Source organism: Thamnophis elegans, unplaced genomic scaffold (assembly GCF_009769535.1).
Source record: "Thamnophis elegans isolate rThaEle1 unplaced genomic scaffold, rThaEle1.pri scaffold_129_arrow_ctg1, whole genome shotgun sequence".
In the NCBI taxonomy this organism is placed as follows: Eukaryota; Metazoa; Chordata; class Lepidosauria; order Squamata; family Colubridae; genus Thamnophis; species Thamnophis elegans.
The window spans coordinates 39,150-54,713 of NW_022473599.1; positions in this window are offsets into that span (position 1 = coordinate 39,150).

The following is a 15,564-nucleotide window of genomic DNA, read 5'->3' on the forward strand; positions in this document are numbered from 1 at the left end:
GGGGCGATATGCTGACTCTGTAAACCGCTTAGAGAGGGCTGAAAGCCCTATGAAGCGGTATATAAGTCTAACTGCTATTGCTATTGCTATTGCTAATTATAAGATCTGGAGAGACCAAACATGGGAAGGTAAATTTTGGGGTCTCCGCCACATCTCTGAAGACTTTGAGAGGGTTGGTCAAATCACAAGACTCCTTTTAACTGGACCTCTGCAAGTTTCAAAAGACGCTTCTAGCAAAAGTTTTAAGAGTGGAATTTGAAGTCACAAGGCTGAAGGCCTGGAACTGGATTATTATTTTTAGTTACGGCTGAAGCTGATCCTTAATCCCACCAGCCTGGATGTTGCGATAAGAAGAGGCAGTCTCTGTCCTTCCCAGAAGACAGATGTTAAATCAGAGATAAATCAGCTGTTTATGGTCTGGATCTTCTGAAATCCCCCCCCCCCCAAATGAGCAAGGCAGCAACTTTCTGAAACAAACACATCTGGAGAAGGGGTGGCATTCAGCAGGTTTTGACCAGTTCTGGAGAACCAGTAGCAGAAATTCTGAGTAGTTCGGAGAACCAGTAAATACCACCTCGGACTGGCCCCACTCCCCATCTATTCTCTGCCTCCCGAGTCCCAGATGATTGGAAGGAAATGGGGATTTTGCAGTATCCTTCCCCTTGAATGGGGTGGGAAGGGGGATTTTGCAGTATCCTTCCCCTGCCACGCCCATCAAGCCACGCCCAGAACCGATAGTAAAAAAAATTGAATCCAGGCTTGGTAACTCAGCTGCTGTGATGGATACTCCATCTTCTGCAGAGAGAGACGGAGGCTTTATCATACAATGTTGTATGCAAATGCTGTAGAGATTTTTTAAACTGAGTTCATCGTGCCTCTAAAAGACCCCACAGATGAAATAAAGCCAATAATCTCCCTGTCGGATGGTCAAACCAACATTTCATGTTCCGGCTGGTTTGTTTTACAGCCTTAAAAACAGTGATAGCAATAGCCCTTAGACTTATATTAATTAATTAATTAATTAATTAATTAATTAATTAATTAATTAGACTTATATACCGCTTCATAGGGCTTTCAGCCCTCTCTAAGTGGTTTACAGAGTCAGCCTCTTGCCCCCAACAATCTGGGTCCTCTTTTGACCCACCTAGGAAGGATGGAAAGATGAGTCAACTTTGAGCCTGGTGGGATTTGAACTGCCAAATTGCAGGCAGCCGGCAGTCAGCAGAAGTAGCCTGCAGTACTGCACTCTAACCACTGGGCCACCGTGGCTCATCACCGAAAAAAAATATTCAGATCTTGTAGAGAACCCACTAAATATTTAAAGCTGATCAGATGTTTGATTGCATTGTGGATATCTAATCTCACTGTCCTCCTTCCCCTCTTCTTCCTCCTCCCCTCCTCTCCCTCTTTCCTCTTCTTCCTCCTCCTCCTCACCCTCTTCTCCTTCCTCCTCCTCCTCCTCCTCTTCTTCTTCTTCCTATTCCTCCTCCGTCTCCCTCTCCCTTTCCCTCCTCCTCTGTTGCTTCCCCTTCCTCCTCCTCCTCCTCCTCCTCCTCCTCCTCCTCCTCCTCCTCCTCCTCCTCCTCCTCCTCCTCCTCCTCCTCCTCTTATATTTCTACTTCTTCTACTTCTTTTTCTTTTCAGCCAGAATTCTTTAAAGGTGAAAATCGACACCGTTCAAATTAAGCTCTTTACATTGCATTAACAGGTTGATGTAAGTTTTCTTCCCCCTTTAGGAGATTAGCCTATTTTTATTTGGTGATCCCACTGTTACACGGGATCCGCTGGAAGCTCTCGGGACTGTTTAAGCTGTGTTTTCATGTTTTCCTACCCTATTTCAGACAACCTTTTCCTCTGAAACGGTATAAGGGTCTCTTGCTCGAGCCGGGGGTAGGACTAGAAGACCTCCAAGGTCCCTTCCAACTCTGTGATTTCTGGCCTCATAAGACATTGCACTTCAATCTTTGAAGCAATTCTGAACTTGCTGATCCCGGTTCTCCGCTCCAAGCGTGATGGAATTAAATGCAGATGTTTGTCTCCCTAAGTATCCCCTGTTTCAATATTGATCTACGCTTCTTGTCAGAGATGCCGAATGAAGGGGAAAAAAGGGGGTGAGATTTATTAATCAAAAGGCTCACGAGGCGCAAAGCGAAAGAGAATTAAGACTGACGTGCTGGGGGAAATCAGCCTTCCTCCTTCTACAAATGAAATTGTAGCAGAAAGAATGTATTTTCCTTGCAGCCAGACAGAGATGCCGGAGCAGATTAAATGTTCACCGTGAGCAGATACTTGCAATTTCCTTCGGGCGACTCTCTTCGCCAAGTTCCCTTTGATGCCATGTTCTTATTGGGAAAACACGGGTCTCCCGTTGAAGTCAGAAAATAGGCCGTGTCCAGGCTATTTAAATTAAAGCAATCCAGGTAAGTATGTTTAGACCTCCCCACGTTAATCGTCTCCATATCTTGATATATATTTTTTTATAAAAAAAGCAGGAACGTCGCCCCGAACATTCAGGTTTTCTTGGCGTGAATGAATGTTGGTTTTATGAAGATTTTGTCTTTCTTTACTTTTTCATTTCTTACGCAAGATGCTTTTTTATACCCAAGAAGCAATCCATATAAATAAATAAGAGGAGGAAAATCTACATATACTGTTCTTTGTATGAAGAATATACCTTCTTTCCCACTCCCTCCCTCCTTCATGTCCTTCCTTCCTGTCTTTCTTTGTTCATTTCATTCCTTCCTCCCTTCCTTCCCTCCCATCTCCTTCCTTCCTTCCCTCCCTCCCATCGCCTTCTTTCCTTTCTCCTTTCCTCCTTCCTGTCCTTCCTCCCTATCTTTGCTCATTTCCTTCCTCTCTCCCTTCCTTCCCTCCCATCTCCTTCCTTCCTTTCTTCCCTCCCTCCCATCTCCTTCCTTTCTCCTTCCCTCCTTCACTTCCTCCTTCATGTCCTTCTGTCCTGTCCTTTGTTCATTTCCTTCCCTCCCTCCCATCTCCTTCCTTTCTCCTTCCCTCCTTCACTTCCTCCTTCATGTCCTTTTGTCCTGTCCTTTGTTCATTTCCTTCCCTCCCTCCCTCCTTTCTTCTTTTCCACCCTCTTGTCTCCTCCCTCCCTCCCACCTCCTTCCTTCTGTCCCCCCTTCCTCCCTCTCTCCTGTATCCTTCTTTCCCTCCTACTTTCCCTCCCTCATAACTTCCCTTCCTTCCTTCTTTCCTCCCTCCCTCCTGTCCTTTTTTGTTCATTTCCTTCCTTCCCTCCTTCTTTCCTTCCTTCATTTCCTCCCTCCTGTCTCCTCCCTCCCTTCCTCTCTCCCATATTCTTCCTTCCCTCCCTCCCTCCTTCCTTCCCTCCCTCCCATCTTCTTCCTCCCTTCCCTCCCTCCTTCCTCCCTCTCTCCCGTATCCTTCCTTCCCTCCTTCTTTCCCTCCCTCACAGCTTCCTTTCGTTCCTTCTTTCCTCTCTCCCTCCTGTCCTTTTTTGTTCATTTCCTTCCTTCCCTCCTTCTTTTCCTCCCTCCCATCTCCTCCCTCTCCCGTATTCTTCCTTCCTTCCCTCCCTCCCTCCTTCCTTCCTTCCCTCTCTCCCATCTTCTTCCTTCCTTCCTTCCTTCCTCCCTCCCTCCCTCCCTCCCTCCCTCCCTTCCCTTCCCTTCCCTTTCCTTCCCTTCTTCCTCTTCCTTTTCCAAAACTTAATGTAATTAGATTTGGATAGGCCTGAGTTTTCTTAGCTCAAATTACATTTCAGGAAATCCGATTACCCATCAGTTTCCTGGTAAAAAGATGAGTGGAGATTTTTGCTCTAAAGCCCATCTCAGCCATTACACTGTGTTGGCTCTTTGTAACAATCCTAAAGTATCAATTAAAAAAAATGTCATTGATTTTTGTGGGCTGATTCTCTCCCTAGATGACAGATGAATAACATACAGCATACACTGAATGAGGTTGCAATGTAAGTGGTCCAGGATACGGCGTGATGGTGAAAGCTTTTGAAATATCTATTTCCAATAGTATCAATTGCCCTGAAAATGATTGACCTGTTGGTTTTTGGCAATTTATTTATAAACCACCTGGACTCCTTTAGATAGTGAATAGGCCAATGCACAAATTTGTACAATGCAATGCAATGCAATACAATAACAGAACACAACAGAACACAATGCAATGCAATAACAGAACACAACATATTGCAACAGAACAGAAAGCAATGCAATGCAACACAACGCAATACAATAACCTACTGAAGACGAGATACTAGTTCCATGATCAGACCCAAGACTGTCTTCAGTCTGTCACTCAAATATATATTCTTGAAATGTTCCAGAAAAGTTCATGGTGTGGAAACACAGATGGCTAATTTGGATGTTGTATGAAGAAAAGAGGGAGAGAGGGGGGGGTAGAGAGAGACAGAGAGAAAGACAGAGAGAGAGGAAACAGAGAAAGACAGAGAGAGAGACAGTCAAACAGAGAGACATACAGAGAGAGAGGGGAGACAGACGGAGACAGCGAGAGAGACAGAGAGAGAGGAAACAAAGAGAGACAAAGAGTGACAGGAGAGAGAGAGAGAGAGAAACGGGGAGGGAGGGAGGGAGGGAGAGAGAGAGAGAGAGACAGACACAGAGACAGACAGAGACAGAGGAGAGAGAGAAACAGAGAGAAACAGGGAGGGAAGGAGGGAGAGATCGAGACACACACACAGAGAGAGAGAAAAATGGGGAGGGAGAGAGAGACAGACAGAGGAGAGAGAGAGAGACAGAGAGAAACGGGGAGGGAGGGAGGGTGAGAGGGAGAGAGAGACAGAGGAGAGAGAGAGAGACAGAGAGAAACGGGGAGGGAGGGAGAGAGAGACACACACACACACACAGAGACAGAGAGAAACGGGAGGGAGGGAGGGAGGGAGAGAGAGACAGAGGAGAGAGAGAGGCAGAGAAACGGGGAGGGAGGGAGAGAGACAGAGAGACAGAGACAGAGACAGAGAGGAGAGAGAGAGACAGAGAGAAACGGGGAGGGAGGAAGAGAGGGAGGGAGGGAGGGAGGGAGGGAGGGAGGGAGAGAGAGAGAGAGAGAGAGAGACAGAGAGAGAGAGAGAGAGAGAGAGAGAGAGAACCCAGTACATCTGTAGATACATGCATTCTGCTTTGGGAAATTCTCACATGAGATATGAAAGGAAGAAACATTTCTCTTTACTTTCCCAGCTCAAAGATTTCTTCATATTGCTGAAATATTATTTTTTTTGTATTTCAGATCATTCTGTAAACCTGTAAAAAATGTCCCAGAAGTGTAGACGGAAAATCTTTCCACATCCTTTGAAGTTCTGGTGGTTTCACAAGTCGCCGATGATCTTTGCTTCAACAGCTCAGAAATCTCCCTCAAAATCTCCATGCCTTGTTGAAGAACAAGCCTATTTTTCCGGAGGCATTGTGTATTAATTCCACAACAGGAATCCAGTAATTGTTTCTACTTTCCCTGAAGGGACGCATCAGAAACACATGTGGAAGTTTTTGGAAAAAAAAATTCCCTTTGGGGACATCTGTGGTATAAACTTCCACAGTGGAAAAGACATGTGATAGAACACACTGTGAATTTGTGGACTAGTACAAAAGATTTTACTTCATACACTCTTTAAACAGAATAACAGAGTTGGAAGGGACCTTGGAGGTCTTCTAGTCCAACCTCCTGCTTAGGCAGGAAACCCTACATCACTTCAGACAAAGGATGGTCCAACATCTTCTTTAAAATCCTCAGTGTTGGAGCATTCACAACTTCTGGAGGCAAGTTGTTCCATTGATTAATTGTTTCAAATGTCAGGAAATTTCTCCTTAGTTCTAAGTTGCTTCTCTCCTTGATTAGTTTCCACCCATTGCTTCTTGTCCTGCCCTCAGGTGCTTTGGAGAATAGCTTGACTCCCTCTTCTTTGTGGCAGCCCTTTAGATAGCTATCATGTCAGAATGCAGAATAACAGAGTTGGAGGGGACCTTGGAGGTCTTCTAGTCCAACCTCCTTATCAAGCAGGAAACCCTATACTATTTCAGACAAATGGCTATCCAACATCTTCTTAAAGACTTCCAGTGTTGGAGCATTCAGAACTTCTGGAGGCAAGTTGTTCCACTGATTCATTGTTCTAACTATCAGGAAATTTCTCCTCAATTCTAAGTTGCTTCTCTCCTTGATTAGTTTCCACCCATTGCTTCTTGTCCTGCCTTCAACTGCTTTGGAGAATAGCTTGACTCCTTCTTCTTTGTGGCAACCCCTGAGATATTGGAAGACTGCTATCATGTCTCCCCTAGTCCTTCTTTTCATTAAAACAGACATACCCAGTTCCATTAAGCCATTAAAATTTGCCAATCAAAGCAGGAAGGGGGAATTATATCAATCCTTAATCACAGACCCGAGGCCATAGTCACCGCAACTGTTTTCCAAAATGTTCTGAACACCCCTAGAAATGGACCGTCCCAGTTGTGAATAGAAGTTATAAAATTTGTTCACTTGACCAATAAATGAAAATTGTCACTGTATAAGATAAAATTGCACGGCTAAATTGTAACTATACAAAGTAGATATCCCGCCAATTATTTCCATAGCTTAAGAAAATTGAAGGAGTGTTTATTATGACCTCATGTCTGTAATAGTGTAGCCAAAATGTTATGTCTGTGGTTAAAGGTTAAAGATGTTTGTGTTGAGGTTCCAAATAGCATCCAAAATTAAATCAGAATCTGAGGCAAAGTATTGCTCAAAGTTCCAATTGATGAAGAGAGCCATGTTGGCACATCTGGGGAAACCTGAATCTGAAAGCTTCCCGGTTTTCCCCACCCAGTTGAAAGTTCAAGATCTTGCCCACACACCCACAAGACCATCCCATGGTCCAATCTCCCACTGCCATGCTGGCAGCTTCCACCCATCCAGTTCCGGTCAGGTGCAGAGACGCAGAGACAAAGGATGACCTTTGGCTTTCTAGAAAGAATGTTGTTATGGCTACATATCATGAACAGGTGCACCAGACATTTCCATGTGTGCATGCTTGCTCACAGCTGTGAACCGGTGGTCAAGAGCCGAGGTGGCGCAGTGGTTAAATGCAGCACTGCAGGCTACTTCAGCTGACTGCAGTTCTGCAGTTTGGCTGTTCAAATCTCACCGGCTCAGGGTTGACTCAGCCTTCCATCCTTCCGAGGTGGGTAAAATGAGGACCCAGATTGTTGTTGGGGGCAATATGGTGACTGTAAACCGCTTAGAGAGAGCTGAAAGCCCTATGAAGCGGTATGTAAGTCTAACTGCTATTGCTATTGCTAACCTAAGTGAATCCCTCCACTATGCAATGGGTGTCCTATATAAACAAGTTTCTTATATAAATGCAGGCTACTTCAGCTGACTGCTAGTTCAGCAGCTCAGCGGTTCAAATCTCACCGGCTCAGGGTTGACTCAGCCTTCCATCCTTCCGAGGTGGGTGAAATGAGGACCCAGATTGTGGGGGCAATATGCTGACTCTATATGCGGTATATAAGTCTAACTGCTATTGCTATTGCTGAATTATTTACTTGTGTGCGTGGTTGGATGGTTGCAAACTCTAAAGCTGATTTATTCCATCCTTGTGAATAATCCTCACTCGGCTGGATTCCATCAACTGCTTTGGCCCATAAAAACAAGAAGACATTCTACTATCTCCAGTTGTGACCGTAATTAAGAATAATAATCAGAGGGGAACCACTGTCCCAAGGCATGTTCTGTTTTAATGATCATATAATTAGATATTTTCCCCCTGTCTGTCGCTTTCTGAGAAAGCCCAGTTTATTTGGCTGAATCACAATAACGGTTTGGTGTGACCCGCTTGCCAAAACAGCTATTAGGATGTTGGCTTCATCCCTGTTTAAGAAGACTGGCCGACAATATGCAACTCCTCGTTTCTTTTCCAATGAATGAGACAATGCTTGCAGCCTCATGAGTCACACTAAAAATAATTCAGAGTTGTTTTCTGTTTTTAAAAAAGGCAGCCAGTCTTTCCGAATTTGGAACTGAAAGAAAGAGTTTAGAATGATCGGCCTAAAACTGGAGATGGGTAAACCCATTTAACAGCCTTTTTTTTTTTTTTGCTAGATATGAACATATCAAGAGGTTGAGCCGAGGTGGCACAGTGGTTAGAGTGCAGTACTGCAGGCTACTTCAGCTGACTGCTAACTGCAGTTCAGCGGTTCAAATCTCACCAGCCTCAAGGTTGACTCAGCCTTCTGTCCTTACGAGGTGGGTAAAATGAGGACCCAGATTGTTGGGGGCAAGAGGCTGACTCTGTAAACTGCTTAGAGAGGGCTGGAAAGCACTATTGAAGCAGTAGATACTGTAAGTCTGAGTGCTATTCCTATCCTTTCCTCCCTCCCTCCCACCTTCCTTCCTTCCTTTTTTCCTTCCTTCCTTCCTTCCTTCCTTTTTTCCTTCCTTCCTTCTCTCCCTCCCTCCCTCTCTTATTCCCTTTCTCATTCTTCTTCCTGGTGGCACAGTAATCAGAGTGCAGTACTGCAGGCTAATTTGTGCACACTGCCAGCAGTTCGAATCTCACCAGGCTCAAGATTGACTCAAGTTCTTCCATCCTTCCAAGATTGGTAAAACAAGGACCCAGATTGTTGGGGACAAGAGGCTGACTCTGTAAACTGCTTAGAGAAGGCTGTAAAAACACTATGAAGCGGTATATAAGTCTGTTCTGACTCCCCTCATCCCACACCAACACACACTCCGAGCCAAAGATAAGTTACGGCATTTAATTGACAGACAGACAGGTCCTTGGCAACAAACCGGCACAGACAAGCTTGGGCAGCAATCCAGCACAGATAAACCGTGGCAGCAATCCAGCCTGCCAGGCTCACAAGACTGTTCTCCAACATTCGTTCATGCGTTGACTTCTGCAAAAGGGCGTGTGCACAAGCAATCCTTTTATAGTCTGGAGAGGAGCCTAATGACCACCAGCTGAGCGCAATTACCTCCTGTAATTTCATAATTGTTCCTGATGCCTATTAGCTCTTCGGTGCTGGGCATCCAGGAACAACTCACTGCTGGCGTCCGGATCACTCTCCCTTGTCTCCTCCCCAGTGGTCCAAGGCTCAGGTGCCTCCTGGTGGCCAACCAGCCTCTCTGCACCCTGCTCAGAATAAGAACCCTGTCCAGGGTCCTCCACATCCTCCAGAGCCGACTCATAGGGCCCCTCGCTGTCGGAGTCTGGTGGCAGCTCCAACGGCTCCTGCTAGGCCACAACATAAGTCTAAGTGCTATTATTATTGCTTTTGAGATGCAATCCTCTCCTAAAGGTATACAGTAAGTCCTCGGCTTATGACCAGTTGCTAAATGACCAGTCGAAGTTGCAAAGACCATCCCTGGGTGCACCTGGTTTTGAAGTCCCAACATTAGAGTCTTCCCCCACTCCCTGGTTGTATTTACAGCTGTTTGCAGTGTCCCATGAATACATGACTGTGTTTTACAATGCTCTTGCTGGAAGTTGGAGTTTACTTCTGCTTTGGTCAAGTGTCTGACCCAATTTATGACCATCACGGCTCCATTAAGGTCATAAGTCCAAGACTACCTCTAAGTGTCCTGCAAGAACTTTCATAGCGACCCCAGATTTCCATAGGATATAAGGCAACATCCCTGAACCGGTTGCTCTGAAGTTCAGTGTGCTTCATGACTTCACAGCGGTCCAGCTTTCTGAGGAATGGCATCCCATCTTCAGTTCCGTTATGTTCTTTATTTATGACTTCTCCCAAGTTAGATAATAGGAAGGCGATTCATTATCCATACACAATCATTACGGCTGGACTGCTTCCTTAATATCTGATCTGGCCTTAAGGCAAGTTGGGAGGTATAGCAGGGTTGATTCTGATCAGACGTGGGTGGGAGATCCCAACAGGAGTGAACATGTTCATTCTCGATTCTTTACCTGGACAATAACCATGTCTCCTCTTTTATTTATAGCTCAGGACTTAGAGACATGGCATTTCTCGGGCTGAAGAACCTGACGGATTTCCTTCCCCTCCCAAGACTGTGTCTTCTTCCCTAAGCAAAACCAGCGAGAAGATTTGCAGAAGGAAATTACGATTATTATTTTTTTAAGATTTGGTTTTTGATGCTCTAATGCTCCCACGGAAAATATCATGGATCTTAGAGGAATTAATTGCACCCAATGAATTTATGTGAGTTCGTGGTAGGGAGTCCACCATAAAACGCACCTCTCTGGTTTCGCCTCAGAAGGTAAATAGGATGTCACGAGGCCCAAAGAGAACTAAACAAATGAAGCAGCCTTTTAGAGCAAAACATTCATTGTTTCCAGCATGTTTTATTTCTTGCTTTGTCTATTTTTTTAAATTAGATGCTACATGACTACCTAAGAGGAAATGTGAACTGGACTTTTCATGGAAGGGTTGAGCTGCAAAACCTCAGAAGATCACTAGAGGACAGCCAATGGCTATTATTATTATTATTATTATTATTATTATTATTATTATTATTATTATTATTATTTTCTCTCTGTGCTGCCATCTAGTGGCTTTCAAGATTTTTGTGGGCAACCCTAGAGAAAATGATGGTATAATGTTAAGGGAAAGTGCTGGGCTGTCACTGTAGGTGTGGAGAGAAGGGAAAGAAAGAGACACTGTTGATAGAAAAGATAAAACTTAGAAAAAGAAAAAAGTATAATGGAAGAGGAGGCAGAGAGAAAGGGAGGGAAAGGGGAAGGAAGGAAAAGAAAGAGAGAGAGAGAAAGAAAGAGAAAAAGGAGAAAGAAAGAAAAATAGATAGATAGGTAGGTACGAGGTAGGTAGGTAGGTAGGTAGATAGATAGATAGATAGATGGGTGGGTGGGTGGGTGGGTGGGTGGGTGGGTAGGTAGGTAGGTAGGTAGGTAGGTAGATAGATAGATAGATAGATAGATAGATAGATAGATAGATAGATAGATAGATAGATAGATAGATAGATAAATATAGTATATATAGATAGGTAGATAGATAGATAGATAGATAGATAGATAGATAGATAGATAGATAGATAGATAGATAGATAGATAGATAGGTGGGTGGGTGGGTGGGTGGGTGGGTGGGTGGGTGGGTGGGTGGGTGGGTGGGTGGGTGGGTAGGTAGGTAGGTAGGTAGATAGATAGATAGATAGATAGATAGATAGATAGATAGATAGATAGATAGATAGATAGATAGATAGATAGATAGATAGATAGATAGATAGATAGATAGATAGATAGATAGATAGGTGGGTGGGTGGGTGGGTGGGTGGGTGGGTGGGTGGGTGGGTGGGTGGGTGGGTGGGTGGGTGGGTAGGTAGGTAGGTAGGTAGATTGATAGATAGATAGATAGATAGATAGATAGATAGATAGATAAATACTGTAGATATAGATAGATACTGTAGATAGATAGATAGATAGATAGATAGATAGATAGATAGATAGATAGATAGATAGATAAATACTGTAGATATAGATAGATACTGTAGATAGATAGATAGATAGATAGATAGATAGATAGATAGATAGATAGATAGATAGATAAATACTGTAGATATAGATAGATACTGTAGATAGATAGATAGATAGATAGATAGATAGATAGATAGATAGATAGATAGATAGGTGGGTGGGTGGGTGGGTGGGTGGGTGGGTGGGTGGGTGGGTGGGTAGGTAGGTAGGTAGGTAGATAGATAGATAGATAGATAGATAGATAGATAGATAGATAGATAGATAGATAGATAAATACTGTAGATATAGATAGATACTGTAGATAGATAGATAGATAGATAGATAGATAGATAGATAGATAGATAGATAGATAGATAGATAGATAGATAAATACTGTAGATATAGATAGATACTGTAGATAGATAGATAGATAGATAGATAGATAGATAGATAGATAGATAGATAGATAGATAGATAAATACTGTAGATATAGATAGATACTGTAGATAGATAGATAGATAGATAGATAGATAGATAGATAGATAGATAGATAGATAGATAGATAGATAGATAGATAAATACTGTAGATATAGATAGATACTGTAGATAGATAGATAGATAGATAGATAGATAGATAGATAGATAGATAGATAGATAGATGGGTGGGTGGGTGGGTGGGTGGGTGGGTGGGTGGGTGGGTGGGTAGGTAGGTAGGTAGGTAGATAGATAGATAGATAGATAGAAGGAGGGAGGGAGGAAAAAAGGAAAGAAAGAAAAAGAAGGAAAGAGAAGGAAAGAAAGAAGGAAAGAAAAAAGGAAGAGAAAGAAAGAGAAAGAAAGAGAAAGAAAAAAGGAAGATGGTTGGATAAATAGGTAGATATATAGATAATAGGAGGGAGGAAAGAAGGAAAGAAAGAAAAAGAAGGGAGGAAGGGAAGGAGGAAAGAAATAAAGAGAAAAAGAAAGGGAAAGAAAGAAAGAAAAGAAATGCTCCAAGGTCCAGTCCAGGCCATCTGGCTGGGCCTGTTCCAACTCTACTGAACAACCCTACTGGGAAATTTCAGCCACATTTCGAGATCCCGGGCCTGAGACCCCTGGAATAGATGGGAGACCCCTTGAGGAGATCTGCTTAGCATTAGGACACAGTATTCTCCAAAGGACAGTCCGATAATTCTAGCCATCATTTGAGATGTCAGCCTCAATTACACCTCCTGGATGCCACGTTGTGCCTTATTTTCATGTTCTCCTCCCCCACCAGCACCGGAGGAATGCACCAGACGCCCCCTCCTCCCCGTTGAAGAAGAAAGGGTCACCCAGAGGCTTTTACGGGTTACCCACAAAGTCCTGCTTATTGTCTGGTTGGGTACCTAGCAAGAGTGTGAGTCTGACTCATTGTCGGTCCTTCGGCTGAGTCAGACTCTCGGGAGAGTTGATGTTCTTAGAGCTTCCAGCACATTTGTAGGGGTGTGGGCTTGTGTCAGGGAACACACAAGCGCATAGGGGGGATCTGAGGCAAGGATGATTAGCTATTAGGCAGAAAACACACACACACACCCATCAACAAGCGTTTTAATGGAAGAGCTAACGCTCCTTCTTCTAATAACGTTTCCCATTTTGGCTTAACGTGATTGCAAATGATGTCTCGCTCGCTTTCAGCATGAAAGCCTACGCAATGCTTCATTTATTGATGCGCCCAGACATTTTTTTGACTTCACAGTTTCTTTTGTGGTCTTATTTGAATGTTACAAAACAACATTTTCACTGAAAAGCTGGTCAGGTGCAGAGACAAAAGATGACCTTGGCTTTCTAGAAAGGGATTTCGTTTTGGCTACATAGCATCTACTCCATACAATCCCTCCTCCCTGGGAAGATATTTTCTTGCCAATTATTTCTTTATTAACATTGATCTTGTCTTTTAATTCCGTACCATAAAGGAAGAAACACATTTTGTACAGAGATGAACTGGGTTTTTTTTTGGGGGGGGGGGAGGGAATAAATGATGCCTCACCACTGCCAGGTCCTCAAACGTAGCTTTTGAAACAACAACAATGAACACTAAAACATTAATACATCTAAGGGGGCTTATATCACTTGGGGGAAGAATGGTACTTATTACATGTCCCAAAGGTGCATTTTTTTTTCAAGAGACAACTGGACTTCCTTGTTGTTGTTTTTTCTTTTGAAGACATTTTGCTTTTCATTCAAGAAGCTTCTTCAGCTCTGACTGGATGGTGGGAAAAATGGAAGGATTTCTATTCCTTGTAGACAGCTGGTCTTTTACATCTTTTCAGAGGGTCTTTGAAGCACTTGGAGGTAAACAATGACCCTCTAAAAGGATGCAAATGACCAGCTGCCTGCAAGGAGTATCAATCCTTCCATTCCCCACCATCCAGTCAGAGCTGAAGAAGCGTCTTGGATGAGAAGCAAAATGTCTTCAAAAAACAAACAAACCTCCAAGTGGCCTCAATGACTCCCTAAAAGGATGCAAATGACCAGCTGTCTGTAAGGAGTATAAATCCTTCTATTCTCCCACCATCCAGTCAGAACTGAAGAAGCTTCTTGGATGAGAAGCAAAACATCTTCAAAGGGAAAGAAAGAAACCTCCAAGTGGCCTCAATGACTCTCTAAAAGGATGCAAATGACCAGCTGTCTGCAAGGAGTATAAATCCTTCCATCCTCCCACCATCCAGTCAGAGCTGAAGAAGCTTCTTGGATGAGAAGCAAAATGTCTTCAAAGAGAAAGAAAGAAACCTCCAAGTGGCCTCAATGACTCCCTAAAAGGATGCAAATGACCAGCTGTCTGTAAGGAGTATAAATCCTTCTATTCTCCCACCATCCAGTCAGAACTGAAGAAGCTTCTTGGATGAGAAGCAAAATGTCTTCAAAGAGAAAGAAAGAAACCTCCAAGTGGCCTCAATGACTCTCTAAAAGGATGCAAATGACCAGCTTTCTGCAAGGAGTATAAATCCTTCTATTCCTCCAACATCCAGCCGGAGCTGAAGAAGCTTCTTGGATGAGAAGCAAAACGTCTTCAAAGGGAAAGAAAGAAACCTCCAAGTGGCCTCAATGACTCTCTAAAAGGATGCAAATGACCAGCTGTCTGCAAGGAGTATAAATCCTTCTATTCCTCCAACATCCAGTCAGAGCTGAAGAAGCTTTTTGGATGAGAAGCAAAATGTCTTCAAAGGGAAAGAAAGAAACCTCCAAGTGGCCTCAATGACTCCCTAAAAGGATGCAAATGACCAGCTGTCTGTAAGGAGTATAAATCCTTCTATTCTCCCACCATCCAGTCAGAACTGAAGAAGCTTCTTGGATGAGAAGCAAAATGTCTTCAAAAAACAAACAAACCTCCAAGTGGCCTCAATGACTCTCTAAAAGGATGCAAATGACCAGCTTTCTGCAAGGAGTATAAATCCTTCTATTCCTCCAACATCCAGCCAGAGCTGAAGAAGCTTCTTGGATGAGAAGCAAAACGTCTTCAAAGGGAAAGAAAGAAACCTCCAAGTGGCCTCAATGACTCTCTAAAAGGATGCAAATGACCAGCTGTCTGCAAGGAGTATAAATCCTTCTATTCCTCCAACATCCAGTCAGAGCTGAAGAAGCTTCTTGGATGAGAAGCAAAATGTCTTCAAAGGGAAAGAAAGAAACCTCCCAGTGGCCTCAATGACTCTCTAAAAAAGGATGCAAATGACCAGCTGTCTGAAAGGAGTATAAATCCTTCCCTTCCCCACCATCCAGTCAGAACTGAAGAAGCTTCTTGGGTGAGAAGCGAAACGTCTTCCAAAGAAATATAACTAAGAAAATCCAGTTGCCTCCTGAAAAAAGCACCTTTGGGACAACCAGGGCCCAGATGAAGGAGAATCTCTACAGACCTCTACCCATTTCATGATTTTGTCCTAAATAAACTCAACCTAGACATAATTACTTTTTTTCTTTCTCATTTTGTAGAGATTAATCCTCATCACCATCTACTGATTAGTTTTCGTTTTGGGTGCTATTTGGAACCCTGACACCTTCTAGAGAAAGAAAAAAAGTAGGATAAAAATATAAATGGTGAAACAGAACAGAAATACTTTCTGTTCTAATACTTAATTGAGAGGGAGGGAGGGAGGGAGGGAGGGAAGGAGAGAGAG